Below are 25534 nucleotides of genomic sequence, written 5' to 3'. Positions count from 1 at the left end.
TTGGAAGTCCTAGCCATGGCAATCAGGGAAGAAAAAGAAATAAAAGGAATACAAATTGGAAAAGAAGAAGTAAAACTGTCACTATTTGCAGATGACATGATACTATACATAGAGAATACTAAAGATGCCACCAGAAAACTACTAGAGCTAATCAATGAATTCGGTAAAGTTGCAGGATACAAAGTTAATGCACAGAAATCTTTTGCGTTCCTATATACTAATAATGAAAAATCTTAAAGAGGAATTAAGGAAACACTCCCATTTACCATTGCAACAAAAATAATAAAATAACTAGGAATAAACCTACCGAGGGAGACTAAAGACCTGTATGAAGAAAACTATAGGACACTGATGAAAGAAGTTAAAGATGATACCAACAGATGGAGAGATATACCATGTTCTTGGATTGGAAGAATCAATATTGTGAAAATGACTATACTACCCAAAGCAATCTACAGATTCAATGCAATCCCCATCAAATTACCAATGGCATTTTTTTATGGAACTAGAAGAAAAAATCTTAAAATTTGTTTGGAGACACAAAAGACCCCGAATAGCCAAAGCAGTCTTAAGGGAAAGGAAGGGAGCTGGAGGAAGCAGACTCCCTGACTTCAGACTATACTACAAAGCTACAGTAATCAAGACAATATGGTACTGGCACAAAAACAGAAATATAGATCAATGGAACAGGATAGAAAGCCCAGAGATAAACCCACACACATATGTCACCTTATCATTTTTTTTTTTTTTTTTTTTTTTTGCGGTACACGGGCCTCTCACTGTTGTGGCCTCTACCATTGCAGAGCACAGGTTCCGGACACACAGGCTCAGTGTCCATTGCTTATGGGCCTACCCGCTCCGCGGCATGTGGGATCTTCCCAGACCGGGGCACAAACCCATGTCCCCTGCATTGGCAGGAAGACTCTCAACAACTGTGCCACCAGGGAAGCCCTCACCTTATCTTTGATAAAGGAGGCAAGAATATACAGTGGAGAAAAGACAGATTCTTCAAAAAGTGGTGCTGGGAAAACTGGACAGAGACATGTAAAAGTATGAAATTAGAACACTCCCTAATACCATACACAAAAATAAACTCAAAATGGATTAAAGACCTAAATGTAAGGCCAGACACCATCAAACTCTTAGAGGAAAACATAGGCAGAACACTCTATGACATAAATCACAGCAACATCCTTTTTGACCCACCTCTTAGAGAAATGGAAATAAAAACAAAAATAAACAAACGGGACTTAATGAGACTTAAAATCTTTTGCACAGCAAAGGAAACCATAAACAAGACCAAAAGACAACCCTCAGAATGGGAGAAAACATTTGCAAATGAAGCAACTGACAAAGGATTAATCTTCAAAACATACAAGCAACATACGCAGCTCAATATCAAAAAAACAAACAACCCAATCCAAAAATGGGCAGAAGACCTAAATAGACATTTCTCCTAAGAAGATATACAGATTGCCAACAAACACATGAAACGATGCTCAACATCATTAATCATTAGAGAAATGCAAATCAAAACTACAATGAGATATCATCTCACACCGGTCAGAATGGTCATCATCAAAAAAATCTACAAACAATAAATGCTGGAGAGGGTGTGGAGAAAAGGGAACCCTCTTGCACTGTTGGTGGGAATGTGAATTGGTTCAGCCACTATGGAGAACAGTATGGAGGTTCCTTAAAAAACTAAAAATAGAAGTACCATATGATCCAGCAATCACACTTCTGGGCATATAACCTGAGAAAACCATAATTCAAAAAGAGTCATGTACCACAATGTTCATTGCAGCTCTATTTACAATATCCAGGACATGGAAGCAACCTAAATGTCCATCAATAGATGAATGGATAGAGAAGATGTGGCACATATGTACAATGGAATATTACTCAGCCATAAAAATGAATGAAACTGAGTTATTTGTAGTGAGGTGGATGGACCTAGAGACTGTCATACAGAGTGAAGTAAGTCAGAAAGAGAAAAACAAATACCATATGCTAACACATATATATGGAATCTAATAAAAGAAAAAAAAAGGATCTGAAGAACCTAGAGGCAAGATGGGAATAAAGAAACAGACCTACTAGAGAATGGACTTGAGGTAACAGGGAGGGGGAAAGGTAAGCTGGAAGAAAGTGAGAGAGTGGCATGGACATATATACACTACCAAACGTAAAATAGATAGCTAGTGGGAAGCAGCCGCATAGCACAGGGAGATCAGCTTGGTGCTTTGGGACCACCTAGAGGGATAGGGTAGGGAGGGTGGGAGGGAGGGAGATGCAAGAGGGAAGAGATATGGGGACATATGTATATGTATAACTGATTCACTTTGTTGTAAAGCAGAAACTAACACATCATTGTAAAGCAATTATACTCCAATAAGGATGTTAAAAATAAATAAAAATAAAAAAGCAAACAACCTAATCCAAAAATGGGCAGAAGACCTAAATAGACCTTTCTCCAAAGAAGACATACAGATGGCCAAGAGGCACAGGAAAATCTGCTCAACATCACTACTTATTAGAGAAATCCAAATCAAAACTACAATGAGGTATCACCTCACACCAGTTAGAATGGGCATCATTAGAAAATCTACGAGCAACAAATGCTGGAGAGGGTGTGGAGAAAACGGAATCCTCTTGCACTGTTGGTGGGAATGTAAAATGATACAACCACTATGGAGAACAGTATGGAGGTTCCTTATAAAACTAAAAATAGAATTACCATATGACCTAGCAATCCCACTACTGGACATATACCCAGAGAAAACGATAATTCAAAAGACACATGCGGGGCTTCCCTAGTGGCACAGTGGTTGAGAGTCTGCCTGCCGATGCAGGGGACACGGGTTCGTGCCCCGGTCCGGGAAGATCCCACATGACACGGAGTGGCTGGGCCCGTGAGCCATGGCTGCTTAGCCTGCACGTCTGGAGCCTGTGCTCCGCAACGGGAGAGGCCACAGCAGTGAAAGGCCCGCGTACCGCAAAAAAAAAAAAAAAAAAAAAAGACACATGCATCCCAATGTTCATTGCAGCACTATTTACAATAGCCAGGTCATGGAAGCAACCTAAGTGTCCATCGACAGATGAATGGATAAAGAAGATGTGGTACATATATACAATGGAATATTACTCAGCCATAAAAAGAAACGAAATTGGGTCATTTGAAGAGACATGGATGGATCTAGAGACTGTCATACAGAGTGAAGTACGTCAGAAAGAGAAAAACAAATACCGTATATTAACTCATATATGTGGAACCTAGAAAAATGGCACAGATGAACTGGTTTGCAGGGCAGAAATAGAGAAACAGATGTAGAGAACAAACGTATGGACACCGAGGGCGGAAAGTGGAGGGGGGTGGGAGTGGTGGTGTGATGAATTGGGCAATTGGGATTGACATGTACACACTGATGTGTATAAAACTGATAACTAATGAGGACCTGCTGTATAAAAAAATAAATAAAATAAAATTCAAAAAAAACATAAAACCTCTTGAGTGAAAAAAACAATATATAAAAATGTTCATCACAATATTTATGTTATTAAATATTGAAAACTCTAAGAAGTCCAGTGACACGGGATCTATCTAATACACTATCCATGCAGCATTATATTATAATTCAATCAGTGTTTTCACCTTATAGATCACAGTATAATTTGCAACCATATATTCATAAACTTATACATTTAATAAAAATTACAAGGAAACACACCAAAATGTTGGGTTTGTGTCTGGGTAATGAAATTTTGAGGACGTTTGATTTTTCTTTTTATTTCTCACATCCTCTATAATGATCTTATAATATTTTTTAAAATCAGAAAAAATTACCTTATAAAATGAATAAATTAATTTTGCTTGCCAGAGACAAAATGTGAAATTTGCAGAAATAGCCCCTGAGCATTGTAGGGACTACCATACTATGCAGGTTAAAAGACAGACCTTATATCTGAATCTTTGCTCTACTGCTTACTGTGTTACCTTATGCAACTATGCAACTCTGTAAACTGCTGTCCCTGTTTCCTCTTCCATGTAAAAGAAAAAATAATAACTACCGCATGAGGTGGTTGTGAAGGTAAAATAAAACTATACATGAAATCTCTTTGCATACTGCTTGTCACAAAGGAAATGCTCAATAAATATTTAAGAGATATTCCACATTCAACTATACTGTAGCATTTTAAGAGCTTGGGAAGATCTTCCCTTAAGCATCCTTCTCCATAGTTTTATTTCCAATTTAAGAAAAATGGTTCAAACTTGAAAATAAGGCAAAAACATTACTGCACACCCTTTCAAAGACACACAGAACTATTGTTGAACAAACCCACATAAGTGTCCATTTTTTGATCTAAGGAAAGACAACTGTGTTTGATTTGTAATTGTCTATTTTTTTAACATTTTTATTGGAGTATAATTGCTTAACAATGGTGTGTTAGTTTCTGCTGTATAACAAAGTGAATCAGCTATACACATTCTTATATCCCCATATCTCCTCCCTCTTGTGTCTCCCTCCCACCCTCCCTACCCCACCCCTCTGGGTAGACACAAAGCACCGAGCTGATCTCCTTGTTCTATGCGGCTGTTTCCCACTAGCTGTCTATTTGATTTGTAATTGTCTCGATCAGGTCCTGGGCTTGGTAAAGTTAGATCTTAACTTGTACAAGATGGATAAGCTGCAAATTATCTTCGTCCAGTAGAGATGTGAATAATTTCTGTTCAGTAGGAAATATAACTCCAAAGGTTAAGATATTATTATACTGCAGAACATTAATCAGTTTGGAATCCAATTTTGCAGCCTTATTTTAGCATTCTTTTTTCCACTGACTCTCTCTCTCTATATATATTTTTTTCTCATTTTCTCCTTTGAACTAGGTTTACCATCCTGCTGGTTCCCTTATTAATGAGGTAAATAAATCTTCGATACGTGATTACTGTATATTTGTATGAGGACCATGTTTTTAACTTACTGAAAATTATACTTTAACACTGATCTTGGACATTTTTTTCATTAGTGATTTAAAATATATAAACAGACATTCACCCTTGTAAGCATAACATATATAGTTTTATTAGTGATAAATATAGCACTGGAAAAGGAAGATGCTACATGGGATCTTATATCAGTACGCCCGGGTACTTTCTGTGGAATTTTATCCCTCATGATGAGATACACAGGAAACATGTTTTGGAATGGAGAACTGGTGGGAGGGAGCTGATAAATGATGATTTCAAAGATGGAATTCAACCCAGGAAATCCATTTGAGACACAGTGCCTCTTGGTCTGTTAAGAGTACTGTGGTGCACAGGTGGGCAGGGAGGAGAATGGTGTGGGCGAAGGGTGTTGGGAAAGGAGTAGGTACAGTGAGAGAGGGTGTATATCAAAGGCAATCGTTACCGATTTCAAAATTTAGCCTGGATGTTATCATGCCTCAGGTACGAACGTTCTGTGGACCCACAGCGGTGTCCAAGAAATTTTTAGGCACAAAGTCAAAAGGGTTTTCATAACAACGCTGAGATGATATTTGCTTTTTCACTGACTGTGCAAAAGTAATGGTGAGTAACGCTGCTTGCAGCTTGACATGACACTAAACACTAAACCAGCAATCATTACAGGCTTTACCAAATGAACTCACAAAACGATGGCCAGTTTCACTTAATAATATCCTTGATGAAGCAGTAAAAGTTGATAATCTTATTAAACCTCAACCCTTGAACATGTGTTTTTTTTAATATCCTTTGTGACAAAAGGGGAAGTATGAATAAAGCACTTCTGCTAAATACTGAAGATGTCTCAAGAAAAGGTACCGTGTGATTGAGCTGCCAGCTGAATTTGCTGCTTCTTTTTCCATGGAATGTCATTTTTAACTGAAATAATGACTGACAAACTATGGTTATTCAGACTTGGGTATCTGGCAGACATTTTCTCAAAAATAAATGAAACAAGCCTGTCACTTCAAGGAAAACAACTGTCAGTGTCTAATGTCAATGAGAACAATTCCACTTGCAAACAATTATTAGAATTTTAGAAAAGTTGTATCCACCACTGTGAGCTTGATAGGTTCCTCAAACTTAAAGACTTTTCTAGTGAGATAAGTGGTGCAATGTTTCATGCTGTGCAGTGGAATGAGTCAACATTTAGAAGAGCTACGTAATTCAATGAACTGATATTTTCCACAGGACCATTGAATGATGTTACAAAATTATGCCTGGTAAAGAAAAGCATGCACTCAAAGATAGACCAGCGGATTTTAATACACAGGATACCACCTGTCAAGTTTTGGTGTAGCATCAAAGAAGAATGTCCTCAATGATAAATGTAAAGTCTTTAAAGCCAGTTATAGCTCTAGTGGAACAGAAGAACAATATAGCAAGAGCAGAGCTTGTAAATAGCATTTGGCATTAGGCAAGAATATCCACAATGACCTGAAAAGGCTATTGAAGTATGCTTCCCTTTTCTAACTACACTATCTGTGTGATGCTGAATCTTCTTCCTATATTGCAATTAAAACCATGTATTGCAGTAAGTTGACTGTAGAATATTTTTTTGTTTTTGAAAATAAATCTATATTTTATTTTTAAATGTTATTTATGTTAACAGGTACTGTGTTTAGTATTGTTTTAAAATTATTTAAAAATAATATGTATATTTTAAATTTCTACTTCAGAAAGTATCAGTACATATGACCTACATTTAAAAAAAAGCTCTTTGGGTTCCTCAATAATTTTTAAGGGTGTAAAGATGGTCTTGGAAACAAAAAGTTGGAGTAGTTCTCCTCTAATGTACTGAAGCAAGAAAGATCTATCCATGCTCAATTAGGTTTTTCATCTAAAGAACAAAATAATGTTTAAACTGACAGCATGAAAGAATAAGAAGTTTAGGAACTTGGGGCATTATATAGTTTGGGAATGATTTCAAGTATAAAAGCTCTGTGAAGTTTTCACAACAGGTTGGAAGGCAAACAATAAAACTATGGTTTGATGAATAATTTTTATTTGTTAAATGTCTGGGAATAGCTCATACTAAGGCTTCCATTTAAATAGACACAGTGCTTATTTTTAAAAGTATTTACTTTATGAGCATCTACATAAAAGGCTATCCTTTACAATACTGTTGATATTAACTCTATTTCTGTGTATTAATCTATGACCAAACACACAAATGTACCCAAAGTTTACACAGATGTCGGAAATAGGAGGCTGAGGGGCTACGTTTGATATTTGGTTGGTTCCAAAATGGAGGCAACATCTTTATCAACTTGGTAATGGAGATTTTAGAAAATCATTAAAACTCCTTTATTGACTTTATTTATTTTGATGAAATTCTCATCACAGTAAAGAAACAATATTTTGTTTAAATGCCAGTTAAAGTTCTGGAAAACTATAGGCAAAGTCTCATGCACAGATTAGCTCTCCTGATATGTTGGCTATCACCTTTTAAAACTGATTTTTATGTGTTCTTCAAAAGCTAAGAAATAATCCCTGAGAATCTGAATCCAATATGTTGACCCATGTTGACTGAAAGAAAAAAAGTGAGGAAAAACCACAAGGGTACCCAACCTCACATTGATTGAAAATGTCTTTTCACATTTTCCATTGCACAGTTCAGTTTTCAGTCAAGTGAAACTAAAAATGATGATGATGATGATGATGATGAAGAAAGGAAGAAGACTATGAGATGGTGGAGGAGGAAAATGTAGGATTTCTTATTCTTCATTTTGCAAGTAAAGACATTACCAAATAAACAACCCTTCTGTCTTCTATTTCCACTATTTAGTAAAAGAAAAGGCATTCTAACATCACAAAAAGTGTGAAGGATACAATTTCAGAATAAAGGACAGTCTTTCTTAAGATAAGCTAGCTAACAAACTTATACTGATTGGGTGGATGGATAGATATACATATACATACACATATACATATACATACACACACACACACACACACAGCACAGTGCCTGGCGCTAGAAAGTGTTTGATAAAATGATTATTATAATTAGATTTTTCACAGTTAGCTTTTTGTAGAGGAAGGAATAGCAGGTATAATGCTATCAGGAAAAGGTGGTTGTAATTTAGAAATATGTATGAACTTCCTGGATTTTTGCTTCATTTTATATTCTTTCACTTCAGAAAAAGTTTGAAATCATGGAAGAGAAATCTTCACGTTTCCCATGAAATCTTCTAAACAGGCCTCCAAGAGTACAGAGTGAGGAATCTAAAATAACATTAAATGATATTTCCAGATGTACCTGTCACTCTTTGAGACCTTGGACTTATGTCAAAGCAAGAGCTGTTTGTATTTCCTTTAGAAATACTCTCTTCAAGAGATTACAGTCAAGCAGAAAAACTTGCTCAGCAATGAAATTAGCAATAGGTCCTCAACTGAATCACAGTAGCAACCCTGTGTAAAAATAAGTTGATAGTAGACGTTTAATCAGAAAATAAACGTTCCATACAATTCCTTGAAGTTACATGAATTTAGCACAATATTCTAGCCCAGGGAAGTCAAATAACTTAAAACAAATGCCTTGACTTCCCTCTCCCAAATCCACCTCAGACATCATAATAACCATGCCTCCCTTTTCCAACCAAGTGCAGATAAAAGGACCTCAGAACACCTTTTTTTTATTTGACACTTGAGGGTGACACCACTAACCGACCAGATTAGGCAGAAGGGATGAAACTCATTTGCTATTCCTATTTTTAAATTTCTACTTCAACATCTATAGATAAAGTTAGTGAGGACTTTTACTCAAAAATTTTCATCTACTCATTTTGTACATATTTATTGAGTTCCTTTTGTGTAGTGAAAACTTGGCTTAGGTGCCTGGAATATTGAGGCATTTAGGATGAATTGAGCTCAAAAAGCTTACAGACTGGTAGGAGAGATAGAAAATAAATTACTAATTACAGTATAGGATGCTAAGTGCTGAGTGAAGTATACTAAAGATGCTGTGACGACACAGAGGAGAGATACCAGGCCCTTTCTGGAGAGAGAGTTTTGGAAGACTTTTAAAAAGAGATGGCCCTTGTCTGAGTCTTGAAGGATGAGCAGGACTTCATGAAAGTTAATGGAGGTTGTAGGAAAATGCATTTTAGAGAAAGAGAAGAGCATTTGTAAGTTTATGAAGTTATAAACCATAACGGAAAATTCTGGGATGCAAAGAATTGGTAAGACTTGGAGGAGAGGCATTGAGACAAGTCTATAGAAGGAGTGGTTTAAGTCACAAAAGTTTTAAATGTTGAACCAAGGACAATATTAAGAAACTACAAGTTCCTCCATAATTTAACAAAATTCAGTTGTGTCCAGGATTTATACATAAGAATCAAACTTTTCCAATAGGTTTAAAACAATAGGTTATACATAAAACATATATATAATTATATAGACTATATATAATATAGATGTAGATATACACATAGATATAGATACAGATATATAGCTACCTTAATACTGATTTACAATATTAAAATGAAACCCCAGTCTATTCCACTGATCTGCCTGCATGCCCTGATCATGCATGCAGATATACATTTATCCAGATTTACCTGTAATTTTTTCATTTTGTGGAGGATAGTGGTGCTGGTGTAACTCTATACTAATAATACAATTGATAGGAGCTTCAAGTCCCTCTTTAGTAGTTTTACACCAACCCCTTTACAGATTCTACATTGGGATTTTTACTCATTCTAAAGTAATTTAGGCTTCATGATGTAAACCAGAAGAGAAGAAATATACCCTGTAATTATCAGTGTTATCATATCTCTCTTGGAGTTAGGAACCAAATGATCTGGAGCTATGTCCCTGGCTAAGCCACTTAACAGTACTGAGCATCCGCTCTGTATTTTTTTAAATGAGGCTAGGAAAATGTCCTAGTAGAGCTGCTGTAAAGATTAAATAATCATGATTCTTAAGACAACACTTTATGAGCTCTCCTCTCAAAGTTGCACCTTTTTGTAAATTATAATTTCATCCTTACAGTTTCTCACATTAAAAACTTTGCATTTGCCCTTAACTTCTTTCCCTCTTTCTCTCACATTCCATGTCTGGTCAGTGAGCAAATCCTCTTGACTCTATTTTCAAAATATATCTATAATCTCACCCCTTCTCACCTTCTCTATTACTATCACTCTGATCCAAGCCAGTACCATCTCTCACCTGATAATTCAACAGCCTCCTTCCTCACACAGCAGCTAGAGTGGCCCCATTAACGTGTACACTAGATGCATCTCTTGTCTTTTCAAAATGCCCATCCTGCTCTGCACTAAAGCCCAAGTCTTCACCATGACTCACAAGGCTCTACCTGATCTGGCCTCCTGCTCTCGTTGACCTTATCTCCCTAACTCTCTCTCTTGCTCCATCAGTTTCAATCATCTGGACCTTCTTGCTGTTTTGCAAACATGTCAAGGATGCTCCTTCTTCAGGGCCTTTACCCTGGCTATCTTCTTGGACTAGAAAACTCTTCCCCCAAACAACTACAGGACCAACCCCCCTTACTTCATTTCTCCACTTAAATGTCACCCAATCAATGAGGCTCTCCCTGGCTGATCTGTATAAAACAGCATTCCCCCCCCACAAGTGGCCCTTTGTCCCCACTGTCCTGCTTTACTCCTCTCCCAGGCCTCCTCTCACTATATGCGATCACCTTCAGGGCAGTTCTACACTCCTTCCAAGCATGCGCCAGCATCATACTCCCTACACCCTTTGACGTTAGGCACAGACATAAGACTCGCCTTTGCCAGTGAGATGTGGCCTATGTCTCTTCTTGGTAGGAGCTTTAAGAGTCATTGCAGAATTCATCATGTTTCTCTTGAAGATCATGGCATATGGATCAAGGTGGAGCCTCTGTCCTAAATGCCTATGTAACTGTGAATTGCAGAGCCCTTCTGCTAACTTGCTTTAAATCTGTAGCATAAGTGAAAAATAAACTTTATTGGATAAACCACAGAGATTTGAGCTTATTTTTTTTTACTGCAGCACAACCTATACAATCTTAATATATTACCTGAAACATGTTTACTTTCTCATTGTCTGATTCTGTCATCAAAACATAAGTTTCATGAGGGCAGGACCTTCATATATTTTGTTCACAAAATTGTGACACATACTGCATATCCAATTGATTGAATAAATCAATTGGTTGAATAAATGAACATATGGATGTATGACGTCTTAATATGAGGCAAGCATTTTTCTAAGTGCTTTGAAGCTATTATTTGATTTCCACACTACTACCCTATAGATCCATTTTGCAGATAAGGGAACTAAGACAGAGAAGGACATAGTGCCTGGCACAGAGTAGAAAATCAGTAAATGTTTCCTAAGAAGAGGGAATAGGAGTGATTAGTATTCAATTCTTTCACCAAATAACTGCTCAACTAACGATGGCTAAAGAATTTGGATAAATGTAGTATCAAAGAATCTAGTGATGCAACTTAAAAGATGACTAACTTCTACCCTCATTGTTCTCTAAAAATGTTGTATTATTAAAAAGATTTTTGAATTATTCTAATAGACTATCTATTCACATTCAAATTAATATTCACCCATAATATTCAGAGCCTTTCTACATGGGTATGTATTTCATTTTTAGGCTAAGCTTATGACAGAGGCAGAATGAACAAGTTAAAAAAAAATCAGTTGAGGTGTCAGGAAGGTAGATACCCCTGGATTTGAATTCCAGCTTGGAACATTACTAGACCTGTGACCATAGATAAGTGACCTTAATAGCTCTAAGTGTACATTTCTTCACTATAAAATAAAGATATTAATATCTATTAATAACATCACTGTGAGAAATAAATGAAATTATGTATATAAAGTGCTTAACAGAAAGTTGATCAATAAAGGGCAGTAAAAAGATAAATAAATAAATGTCAGTTCCTTCTCCCTGCCCTGCGCTGCTCTATGGCAGTGTTTCCTAAAATGTATTCTTGGAAACACTAATTCTGTGGAATTTAAATAGCTCTTACAAGAAAAAGTGTTTGCTACAATCATATATTTGGGGGATGTATAGCATTATTCCCAACTGCATGTGTTCTGCAGGTGCGCTGCTGGGGGGGTCCACCCCATTTACTAGCTGTGCACTATGGGCCACTTTCTTAACCTCTTGGTGACTCAATTTTGTCATCTGTAAAATGTAGATAATAATTTTAACTAATATTTAGGATGATTTTAGGTATTAAATGAGATCATCTACGTATTAGATAACCATAGAATCTATCATCCAAACCAGGACATTTTTTCCCAACATTTTATTTTGAAAAGTTGAAAGAACTTTTATCCACCATCATTCATATATATATATATAAAACAAATGCTATAATTAACATTTTTCTAGATTTCTTATCATGTATATCCATTTATCTATCCTTCCCCCCACCCCGGGACACTTTTGAGAGTGAAAGGAGATAATACTTATGCAAGAATAGATAGGTAATATTGGGACTTTCCCAGACACACTTGGATATATGGTCTTTCTATGTATAATTTACCTAGGACAGTAATTGGCCATGGTAAACACACAATAAATGATAGATATTATAGTTTCTAGTTAAGTTCTGAAAATTCTGAATTAAACAGAGACACATAGCATTTTGTCCTGCAGCGACAACCCTGAATAACTTTCTGATTACTCAATTCAGTAATTGTCTGAGATTGCCTCCATATGACTGCAACTTTTATTTTATAGCAACTTAAAGATTACATGATATTTAGTGGTCACCATGGCATCTTTTCCCCACCCCTGCAACCTTGAGAAAATTAATAAAACCTAAAGGCCATCTTGGCTAAGAGGCATAAAATGATATCTGCACAGTTCATCACATTGTAAAATAAACTCCACTTCTGTTTGCAAAGTTTCCTAACTGACCACTCAGTAGTTGCCCCACTCAAATTCAGCTTCCAGAATCCAGACACTTGTTTGATTGTTTGCAGCTGAGTCGTTTATCGGGAGGATTAAAGAATGAGTTCACTAGCTGGGTTTGTAGACATCAGCCAATTTGGCCAAGGAGAGATATGCTTACAAATCAGCGTGTTGTAGAAAAAAACAACAAAAGTAATAATAAAATGCAAATACCGTGTGTTAAGAACTTAATATATGCCAAATAATGGGTTCGGCACTCCACATGGAGGATCTCTGGACTTGACATCTAAAACCGGGTTTATGTCTCTTCCCTTACAATCTGTGATCATGAGATTTTTTACTAGGTCACTTAACCAGCTCATTTATAAAATCTGGACAAGAATACCTGACCACCCTGCTTCTCAGGATTGGTGGAAGGATCAAATATGATACTGCAGATAAATGTTCTCTGTCAACCACAGATTGCTATACAGAATATATTACTGTCTGTTGGCTATTAGCTCTCTACGAGTACCCAGAGTCTATGGAGTCTACTAGCTCAGTAATAGATGCTAATAAAAAATATTAAATTTGTAAGTCCTGGGAAATTTTTACCTAGGAAGGGAAAAATGTGTTTCTTTATCATAATAAAAATATAATAAATATATAATAATATAATAAAGAAACACACTTTTCCCACAACATGTAGCACTTATGACATATCAGCTTGAGGTTTTAGGACCTTGGGTAAGTCCTATGCTCCCTAAATTCTTCATCTTTAAAGTGGGGATACTGTCACCTACAATAGAGGGTTGTTATGAGAATTAAATAAGACAGGATATGTAAATGCAAATTATGAAACTGAAAGCATTACTCAGATGTGGCATAATTATTCTTTGTATGTACCTGAATAGTCACAGTTTCTGTAATGTAGATAATTTAGACTCTAGAACTTGTTATAATTAGCACTTAAGAAGCTCCCAGAATGGATATATTTTATATTCCATTCAAGAAGGCATTTCACTTAATTTTTAATAATCTGCAGCATTTCTAGACAAATCTAAGCTGGGCTACAAAGAAATGTAGTATATCATAAAATGATCTGCAAATGTACATTAAATATTTCAAAAACCTCCCAAAGTAATGTTTGTAGCCTGATCCCATTTAACATTACTAAGTGACACCAGTTAGAAATATCCCGCATCCCACACAGGGTGTGTAAAATTCTACTGGCTGAGAGATCGTGTTTGCAGGATAAATTAAATATGAGACATAGTGATGTTGTCTTGTGTCCCCACCCAATATGTTGTTTTAAGTTTATGAAATATGCTCTCAGCAGAATTCCATCCTGCAATGCAAAATTAGCTTCTGGCCTGTGACTCTGCAGGCCTTTGCTAATAAATACCTTTATAGTCGTCTTGTACTGAAATTATAACTCGTAAAAAAGAAAGAGAGAGGGAAGTTGGGAAAGAGGAGAGAAATAGAACAGATAAAAGCTGTAAGAGTTTTTGGTGTATAAATTTAAAATATCCTCTGAATGTATTTCCTTCTTTAGTCTCTTATTTCTGCTCCAGAAGGGGTCTGACATGGCAGAAAGAATGCAACTTTCGGCACTAGAGTTTTGAGGGTTTGAATCCCACCTTCATCTCTTAACCTTGAGGTCATCTGTTTAACTCCCCACCCCCAGCCTTATCTATACAATGGGTGTTGTGACTGTTCTTCCTTGCTAAGAAGCTCAAGGTTAAGTCATGAGAGATCCAGGCTACAGTCAGCAGTGAATGAAAATTGATGAATGAATATCAGTTAGCTTCTACTTCTCTCTTTTTTCACTTAGTCATTAGCTCATTCATTCATTCTTCTTATATAATGTAAACAAAGTACAATACTTGGGGACACAAATACTAATTTTGTTATTTACTACTTGTATGAATTGCCTCTGAACTTCAAACTCTTCATCTGTAACACTGAGTTCCACGGAAGTGCCTCTGAGCTGCCCTAGGGATAAGGGTAGGGTGACTGAAGGAGGATGGACACATGGCAAAGTTCAAAGCTCCTACTCTCTACCCTCAACCACAGATAGCAGCTCTACATTTATCCTCTTATATAGGTTGAGATTTCCTGCAAGATATTCTTTTTAAGAAATAATACCATTGATATGAAATAAAAGAAAGAAAACCTCGGGACCAGCCAAATAACTAATGATAGCTTTCCATTTCTGTTCTAATTTCCAATGATTCAAAGTATTCTTTGGGGGCTTAGTAAGTGTGCAATCCTAAAGACTCAGTTTTTCAGTGAGCTACAGAAACCATGGAGCTTAAAACAAGTTTCCTATTCTAAAGGAACTCACAGTCTCATAAAGAAGCTGACACATCTGCCCATGGACTGTTGAAAAATCATGAGACAATACAAGTGCCACTGTGGATGGTATAGTGGCAAGTTTTGGGGACTCAGAGATGGGAATGCACCCCAAGGCCTGGCATAGTAAGGGATTTAGGCTGGATGGGAAAGGGAAAGGACTGGGGTTGGTAGAAAGGAATGGGAAGGCCATATGCAGTGTGAATACAGCATAAGCAAATGTGCAGAGTGAGGAAAGAACATGAAAGGTATAGGAACCTCCAAGAAACAAGCCATTTCCTACTAGACAGAGATGAGTAGAGATGTTTTATAAGGGCTTGAATGACAAGCTGAGGCATTTAGGCTTTAGTTTATAATAATTAAATCCACTGGGAGTTGTTCTGAGCAGGACATGATAAAAAAACATGTTTCAGGAAGCTAAATCTAATGGTGTTGAGAAATTTGGGGTAGAACAACCAGGATTCCAGCCGAAGGATATTTTGGTAATCTTCATCTGACTTTGCAGCATTTGGCATTCGCAGCATTTCATCTTTTCTTTGATACACTTTCTTCACTCGTCTTACTGGAAAAACTACGATTTCCTGGTTTTCCTTCTCCCTTATAACCTGGTCGGGTTTGCTGGTTCCTCCCATCTCTCCAGAGTCCCGACCACAGAATGCCTTGGGGCTCAGCCCTTGCACCTCTTCATTTTTCTATCTACATTAACTCTCTTGATCATTTTATCCAGTCTGGTGACTTTTAATACCATCTATACGTTGATGAGACCCAAACTTAAACCTCCCACCTGAACCTCATTCTGGAATTCCATATTGTTGTAAGCAACTGCCTACTTAACATTTCTAATAAGCATCTTAAACTTAAGTACCTCAAACATACTCCTCTTACAAAATGGAAAGTCCATTTTTTTAGCTGCTCAGGGCAAAACCTTGCAGTGATCCTTGAATATACTCCTTTTCTCACATCCCATGGCCAATCCATCAGCAAACTCTCTTGGGCCATACCTCCAGCAGGACCCTGGACATTTTTCCCAACCTCTACCACTCCGACTCTGGTTTAAGCCACCATCATTTTTCATGGAGATTACTACAATAGTCTCCTGTTTTGTTTTTACTTTTAACCTGCCCTTTTAAAGTCTATCTCAATCCAGCAGCCAGAGTAATTCTCTTCAAACATAAGTTAAATCATGTCTTTTCTCTCCTCAAAATGCTATTGGAGCATTTTGGCATATGCTTTGGCATAAAAGCCAAAGTTCTTACAAAGATCTTCGGACCCTTGTTTACTTGGTCCCTGTCTGGGCATCTCCTACTTCCTATCTTACTCATTCTCATCTCAGAGCTTTTGCTGTAAACTGCTCACTCTCCCTGGAATGTTCTTCCACCAGATATCCACATGATTTGTCCCTGACCCTTTTCAAGTCCTTATGCAAAGATTAACTTCCCTTATTATCTACTTAAAGTTGTAGCCATCATTCCCCATATTCCCTATTGACTTCCCCAGCTTTATGTTTCTCCATGGCTCTTACTCTGCCAGTATATGCTTCTTCTTCTTCTTTTTTTAAGTTATTTATTTTATTTATTTTCTGACTTATACTAGAAAGTAGGTTTCATGAAGGCGGGATTGTGTCAGTTTTGTTTGCTCCTCTAATCCTGGTGTCTAGAACAATGACCACAGTAAGAACTCAAAAAATACTTGTTTGGTGAATAAATATCTTTAAGCTCATAAAGATTTGACTATGGTGAAAACAGTAATTTGACAGAAAGAAAAGAAAAAGCCAAAAGGAAAGATAAATGAGGAAAAAATTAGAAGTTCTAAGTGGCCTGCCGGAAATAAGTGAAAAACGGGAAAGACTGAGGTTGTCACCCTAGCAACTCATTGTCACTCATACTTCTTATTGTAGGTACATAAAACTACCATTCACATTAGGTGTCCCCTTCTGTGAAAGTAAAAATTACTTAAAGGAAGAGAAGAAAGCCTCCCATATTCCAGAAAAGATCACCTTTCATAAGGCATATCCTCTGCATGAACTAAGGAGGATAAAAAGTAACTCGGCACTTCCTAATTTCAAAAAGTTTTGCATATGTTTTCAAGAGACAATTATCATCCCCATTGTTTGGGAAGCAAATAGATCTCAGTGCTAAATGACTTACTTAAAGATAACATAACCATTCCTTGAGCAAAAGGGAGCCTGAGCATTCTCCTGGTATTTTTGGTACCTAGGATAGTGCCTGGCATTTAGTGAGCACTTATTACATCCTTGGAGAATTGAGTAGGACTAAAATGCACAGAGAAAGTTAAGAATTCAGTCTAAATAACAACATCGAAATGCTCTGCCCTTCATTACTCTGGTGGTTTAACAGGTAAGCGTCATATTTTTTCAGGTGATGTCATATGCTACTCAGTCTGCTGTTAACAAAGGGTTTTGGTAACACCTAAAATTTATGCTAAGTATAGTACAACAGGGAGAAATCAATTGTAATATGTTCTATAAACATAAAAAGAACTTGATGAATTTGTATTTATTTATTTAAAAGCATGCAGTCTACTGCCCTCAAGAAACCTTCAGTTCAGTTGGGAAGGCAAGAACTGTATACCAAGGAAAAAGTATTTAAAAATCCGATACATTATCTAAACAAGTTATTTAAAAGATGAGAGAGACGATAAGTTTAGGTAAAAAATAAATCAGTCCCCTTTTGGGAAATAAAATGGAGGAAGTTAGGAACTGATGAAGTGGCAGATGGGGATGAGGAGGGTAAAGGAAAAGAACATTCTAGATGGGAGGATCATCAAGAAAGGGTATTCCAGAATACATCACAAACAATATAAGGAAAAAATATGACTCTTCCCCAATTCTAGAGGAAGGCACAATTTCCCAGAAGATACAATGGCCAGCACTTACTTGAGAAACAGCTTCTGGATCCTCAAGTCTTGCCAGTCCCCTAGGAGAATAGACGGCAGTCAACTCAGTTTTAACTTCTCCATGTTACAGGGAAGAGCCAGAGCCAGAGAGGCAGAGAGGAAGCAGCTCTCTGAAAGCCCTCGTGTACACTAAAGGAAAGAAAATCATTGAGGAGGGAGAAAAGGAGAGCTGAATACCTCTAAATCTTGACGTTCCTCAGCAAAGCACCTTGCTTTAATACAAATTAAATCTTCACAAGTTATACATATTTAATTTACTGATTCAAAGATGAGTCAGGAGAGGAAAACAATAGTTGTGAGCCTTTCAGTGGTAGAGAGAGATGCTTTCTAAAGTTTCCCAAAGCCTGTCCGAGGTCAGACTCATCCTGAGTTTGCAGGAATGCAAAGGATTTGTATTCAGAGATATGGCTTGATGAGACCAGAGTAATCAAAATTCTTGTGTAGTAGATGTCACTAATCAATAAGAGGGGATATAAAAAGTCACACTCCTCCCTCCCTGTGCCAGGAAGGAGGATGGCAGTCCATTTCCGGATGTATGCCACAGCCGGCAGAGTGACTCATCCTGGGCCAAAATACCACTGGGACATGAGGGGAAAAGGAAGAAATGAACACTGTGACAGGCCAAGAAAGCAGTGGCTACCACAGTCAATCTGAAACAAGCCTTTTCTAACAGCTACAATGATAAGGGTTTTGCTGAATCAGAGGCCCTTTGAGCTGAAAGGGGCTTCAGTCCAAACCTGTCACTTTACGGACGAGTGTACTGGGTCCCAGGAGAGGATATGACTGATCCCAAGTGAGAAAGCAAGTGAGGGGCAGAGCTCAACTTAGAGCCAAAATCCCCAGAATGGGTCTTCTGTACCACACATTACATACTTCATAACAATTGCGCTAACGATGAAAACATCCTAACCAGCTGTAGTCCAAAAACCATTTGCATGTTGGTTGTTGGAATATAAACTACTGCCTTTATAGAAATCATGGTGTGTGATGACAGTTTGTGGAGCATTGATGGGTATTTAAAGGGACTGGAGCTGGGCATGAAGGGTTATGATGATAGTTTCCAGGTTAGCCTCAGAGGTTTCCTAATTCATAGTCTATTGGAAGAATAGTTCTACAAATAAAATCTCATTACCATCAAACCCCTTCCATCACATTTCTATGGGATGATGCAGTTGGAATACTGGTGCAGGAGGCAGGCATGTACATCATACCCTGAGAGCAATGCCAACCACTCTTCCCAGAGTATCTTGGGAGACTGAGGCTCTGGTTGGAAGAAGGGTAGAGAAGACAGCCATGTGTTCTAGCAACATGTTGAACCCCACATCAATAGGAAAGGCAAGTCTGTCAGGCCCTAGCTGTCCTGATAAGAGGGTAAAAGAGAAGCCCACCAAGGGGAAGAGCCTGGCTATGCCAAGTTCCTATCCAGATGTAGGCTTTATTAGTAAGTCTGGTTCTCCAAAGCCAAGTGTTTGACAGCGCATGAGTTTTGCACTGAGCTGCATTCTTTCACATAGTCCAACTTAGAAACGAAAGCTAGTTTGTCAAATGGCTGGGAAGAGTTGGGTCTAATGTTACTAACAACAACAATAAAAAATAAAAATAGCTAGATTATTTACCTCTTATATGTTAGGCAGTATACTAACCATTTAATATATGTTATAAATAGTCTTTACAACACATTTTATGTCAATGATATTATCCCCATTTTATAGAAGATGAACCTGAGGCTCAAGGGAATGCAACAACTTATTCAACATAGCTATTAAATAAGAGATCTAGGATTCTAACTCAGGACCATCCGACTCCAAAGTCTAGTCATCCAAACACGCCATAAAGTAAAGCCACTCAGGCCATATTGGATTCTACCAGCCAAATGTCATTAGCCTCGGGTGTCACTGAGATGCGATGTGGGAAGGTTAGGATGTGACGTACTTTCATTCATCAAATATTTATCAAGTGACTGGCTATAAGGACCCACACATTGTGGGAGGTGCTAGAACAATAAGATAGGCAATGGCCCTGCCCTCATAAAGTTTCAAAACCTTATCTTTGCCAAATGTATTCTCCTAAAGTCATTGCTCTTTGTTATCCTGTATTTACAGAGGAAGAATCTGAGGCTTAGAGAGTTTAAGAAAATCGACCAGAGTATCACAACCAAGAAGTGGTGGAGTATGATTCAGAGCCAGGTTCATCTGATTTTGAGTCCATGCTTTTCCTCTCACATCCCATTCCCATTCTGGAAGCTGAATCTTAGTGGTCATAAAAGCACCAGGTCATATTTCATGGAGGAACAGAGTGCATGAGGGAGTCTATTTTTAGCTACCAGAGGAAATGCCTCTCTAACTTCTAAACAGGCCCACTATTCAGGGAAGGTAAGGCAAGCACCAAACTACAGAACAGAAAGACAGACTCATCTTGGAGCAAAAGAGAAGAGGCAATAGAACAAGACTTCTTAGAGAAGAGGGGACACAAGATGGCAGCTAAAACCCACCTCTGAAGAAACAGTGAACACATCTCTGTTAAAAGGACAGTAGAGCTCTGTGTCAGAACCTCCCTACCCAGGAGCCTGCAAAAGGAATCTCCTTGATCCATTGTAGCCTCCGAACTCAAGGCACTAAACCTCTGAACCATGCGCTTGACTGCTAAGCACTGCTCTGTGGCTTCCAGTTTGTTTGAAACTGTGGTATTATTGTTGGTGTTACATCTTCCTGAGACTGGGGGCTCTGTCTTCCATTCCTCTGGCTCTCCATGAAGAGTAGTTTGCACAGAGTAAAGGGACATACTCACTAAATATTTGTTCACTGATTTATACACTGGTCTTTTCACAGATCAGTCAATATGTGGAGCCAGATTATGCTCTGAATAGAAATACAGAGGTGGCCCATCAGTGATTAGACTATAATGCTTCCCACTTATCTAAAGATTTATGGCAACATCATCTGTCTGAAACATAGCCACAATGCAGAACTTGGGAGGGGGAAAGTGTGGAAGAGAAAGAAAAACAACTCTCACCAAGGCCATGTGCTTTCTGCCCCGGAATGAACTGGAGTCAACCTCAGATTACCATAAAGGGTCAGAGGGCTTCAGGATTTTACATGTTTTTGTTCAGTACTATGGAAAAATTAGCATTGGTGTTGGTTTCCCAGACACAAAGTTTAGTATCAGCAAATAAGAATAAGAAGTGGGAGAGGAGTGATCAATATTGGAATAGAGACAACAGAGAGCTGACAGCCTATCAGGTGGATAGGTGACAGAAATGGTAAAAATTACTTTGACCAAAAAATGCTAAAAATTATCACTTAAAGCTGAAGTCATTTAGTATTGGTACAACTAGTGTTCTGTTCCACTCAGTCCTATCTGAGGCTATACCTTTGTACAGTGAATGTTAGAGTGTTGAAGGACCTTAGAGATCTTGTCCAACCAGTTCCTTATTTAAGTGATAAAAATGAAGGCCAGAGAAATAAGTATCTTGTCCAACATTACCCTGCTAGTTACTAAACTTCAATAAGCTTTTTGCACAAATACACTGCACTCTGGTATATATTTATATAAAGAGAAAGACACAGAAAATTTAAAAAGTAAAATTCCGTCTTTGCCCTCAGGGGCTCAGATTTGTTCAGCTGAGCACTGATACTGCTGTACAATCCCCTGGCTAACACTTCTCTGTCTCAGTGTGGATCCAGAAGGGACTGACACTGCAGCAAGGACAACACTACAAAGAAATGGAAAGGGGTCACGGAGATATCAACAAGGTCTAAATTCCTTGCAAAACCGATGTGATCCACATCTGCAGCATTTCACTAATCTAGGCTAGTATTTCTAACCTAAAGGAAGATAGGGTTAGCGGGGTTAATATGTTTCATGTATATTTAGTGATCCGTTACTCACTCCACATGACCATGAGTTCTTTTTAAGTGCTCATGAACCACACATTTAATTATCCACTTTGGAATTCTGCTGGCAATTAATGTGACCTTATTTAAATTATACTTTCCAGAATCTATTTTCTCTTCTGTAGAGAGAACTAATACAAAATATGAATATGAGGGATTCACACAGCCATCAAAGGTTTGAGGAGGGCACCACCACCACCACGCCCCCCCAACAGCAAAAGTGAAGGGTACTGCCACCAATTGCCAGCAGGGGGCAGCAAATAGCAGTTGAGGATGGGAATTCGGGAAGAACCCTTGAAAGAAGGATGGGTAGAGATTTGGGGTACCCAGAACACTGTAGTTATCTCAACACAGAGAATGAAAAAGAAAAACTAAGAAAACGGAAACAGAGTTTATATATGTACCCCAAACTCATAATTTAGGTAGTGGTGGAACTAGAAAAGTTATATTATATGTATTGAACTCCATCTAAGAAGGCAGAAAAATGTACCAGACACTGGAGGAACATTTTCACTGAAAGTAATTAGTTTTTGTATTAAAGTTAATGAGTATGAAGAATTGACTTTCTGTTATCCAGAAAACTCACTTTTCTGGAACACACCAATTGCCATGGTCACCATTTAAGTGAAGTTTCGTTCAACTAAGATTCTATATATGTGTATGCAAGTATGTGTATGCCTGCATGATAGGGGAAGGAGGGGAGAGGAAGGGAAAGAGACACAGAGAGAGAGAGATGGTCTGCCCCAAACCTATTTTCCAAGTTTCTCCACAGTCTCCTTAAAAATATATTCTTCTTAACCTAAAGGTGTCCACACTTCATCTGAACTCTGAGATGAATTTCTTTAAAAAGTTTTATGTGATTCCATCCAGCTACTTTTTCAGCTACATCAGGATGAATAAAATAAAATTTTCCATTCTAAAAAAAGCCTGAAATGATTTTTTTTTCTCTCTACTCTTCTAACTTAACAAATAGTAGAGGCTAGGAAGTTCAAGGCTGGCAGAATCTTAGTGAACCTGGAAGAAGGAAATCCATGCCAAATATTCAGGAAGACAGTGGTTAAGTATTTTTAAAATTATGAAAACTTGAAATGATAGGTCTCCACACAGGAAGAACACTTCATTCTCAGGGTTGTAGGGACCTTTCGGAAAGTCAGTTCTGCTGAGATGTTCCATGGTTAAGGTGTCAGCTATTCCAGTAAAGCCAAAGTGCTGCTAAGAGAAAAAGACAGAGATGTTAAAAAGACAGAGATGTTAAAAACAAATACTTTTAGGGAGGGTTTTCAGCTGTGGATTTGCTGTGATAAATTGCCTTCATTTGGTTTCCTGAAATTATGAAAGCAGAAGCATCCTGGTCATTAAAGATTTAGGGAGTTGTGGGAAAGGAGCAGAGGTGAAAGGGAATTTGAAATTGTTCAAAATAAATCTTCAATGTGCCCTTCTGTCTTGTCTCCCACCTCTTGCCAGGTCCTCTACGTTCTAACCACACTCCTTTTTCTTCCCAGACTGTCACAGCTTTCTTGTCTCCCTGATTTTGCTCTTGCATCAGTGTATAATGCTCCCGCCCCCAACATACAGCACTCTTTCTGGCAAACTCCAGAAACTCCTACTCATATTTCAAAGGCTACTCTGAATATCACCTTTTCTGGAAGAATTCCTTGATTTTTCTGAGCTAGAAATAATCACAGAACTCTAAACTCACCTCTGTTATAATACCTAAAATAAGTTATTATAATTACCAGGATATGTTATCTCTTCATTTAACTGTAACTTCTTTGATGTCAGGGACTCTGTTTCATGAACCTCTGTATCATCAGCATTGTATCATGTGGTGTGGCTCATAGCAGATGCTTAATAACTTGTGAAATTAATGAATAAGTGATGTTCTATTAATTACTTCATAGAAGTATACAACAATACACATTCTAACAACCAATAATTCTAAAATATATTGGTAATATTGTGTATTTTAATATAATGAGAATTAATACTCAAGTATTCTGAGTAGACATCATTGCATCGCGAAGTACTGGATGGCTTTTCAAAGAAGATTCTGTTGTATTCTTGAAAATTTAGTATTCTAGGATTTAGAAGACTGATGTGACCACATCCAGCCAAAATAGAATATTTAGATATACATGAGGAGCATCACTAGAGAAGCAGGATGGAAACTCATTTGCAGAGATGGCCTCAAATCTATATGCATCTAATAAGATGAAGCTCTTAGGTCACCCAGACTCCCCTCTCTCTAGTTGAATTGATCAGTTCCTTCACAAGCCTTACTTACTTCCCTCTACCTTTGCACCTTCAATACTTTACTGCAGGGTTTCCCTGGTGGCGCAGTGGTTGAGAGTCCGCCTGCCGATGTATGGGACGCGGGTTCGTGCCCCGGTCCGGGAAGATCCCACATGCCGCGGAGCGGCTGGGCCCTTGAGCCATGGCCGCTGAGCCTGTGTGTCCGGAGCCTGTGCTCCGCAACGGGAGAGGCCACAGCAGTGAGAGGCCCACGTACCACAAAAAACAAACAAACAAACAAAAAAACTTTACTGCACTTACCAGTTTGCCTCTCTATCTCCTCTCCTAGACTTAATCTAGCACATATTGGGAGCACAATAAATGTTTAATAAAGGAAAAATAAGTGACTGAAGAAGAATCTGGGAAGGCAACAGTGTCTTCTGTATTCTCCGAGTTAGGAAGCTAGGCAAAGGTTGTTATCACGATCTTTGAATAAAAGGGCAGTGAGTGGAACTTTGGCAAACTCTTTGAACATTTATCAGCAAAGCTTTAAGATTCACCAGTAGTACATGATCTACCAATTGGAAAAGCTTGAACGCTCAATAGCTGTGTTAATGAAAACAGAGGCTTATCCAAAATAAACTGCCAGAACCAAATAGGACAATAGGGTATTTCATCATAAAGGGTGAACTTGGGCAAGTCATTCACATCTCTGAGCCTCAGTGTTCTCACATATTAAGAAAGAGCTAATGATAGTAAATTTTCAAAAGGTTTATTGTGAATTAACTGAGATAACCCATGTAAAGTAAATAGCACAGGGTCTGAGCACTCAAGTACTAGCTAGCTTTATTGACAACAGCAACAAGAATAAACCTCAGCTCTGAGAATGCCTATAATAACTGGCCTGCCTTAACAAAACAATGTGCCGTTATTTCAGTTTGATAACCCTCAGTGATCTAATTCCAGTTGCCTGTAGAGTGTTTCCTTGGGATCTGCTGGACTTGAGGTGACTTTTCTATTTGTTTTGATTTTTTCCATTGACATGAACCAGGAGATTGAGACAGATCAAAGAGTTTCATGAGTCCTTTATTTTCTATCAAATGTGATTCCAAGTACCACCTTCTTTAACTCCTCCCACTGATAGAAGGCGGGAATCTTCACTAGCTGGCATTGTTTACTGGGCAGTACTTGGGAAAATAGTAGACAGTACACACGGAGGTTTTGTCTGCAGCTTACAGCTTGAGCCATTCTATAAAGACCTCTCCAGCAACAGAAAGGGCG

General features: G+C 37.9%; 1 pseudogene across 1 annotated transcript in view; it reads right to left on the bottom strand.

Moving 5' to 3' along the window:
• The window catches only part of LOC309826126 (hypoxia-inducible factor 1-alpha inhibitor-like), a 126640-nt pseudogene extending 105731 nt beyond the window's left edge, over nt 1-20909 (bottom strand). Inside the window, exon 1 of the transcript in view lies at nt 20687-20909. The product of the transcript in view is annotated as a hypoxia-inducible factor 1-alpha inhibitor-like (transcript). The remainder of the gene's footprint in view (nt 1-20686) is intronic.
• Between the last annotated feature and the right edge of the window lie 4625 nt (nt 20910-25534).

The sequence above is a fragment of the Grampus griseus genome, assembly GCF_964374135.1.
Source record: "Grampus griseus genome assembly, chromosome: 8".
NCBI classification, from domain to species: Eukaryota; Metazoa; Chordata; class Mammalia; order Artiodactyla; family Delphinidae; genus Grampus; species Grampus griseus.
This window is presented reverse-complemented; position numbering and strand designations above follow the sequence as displayed.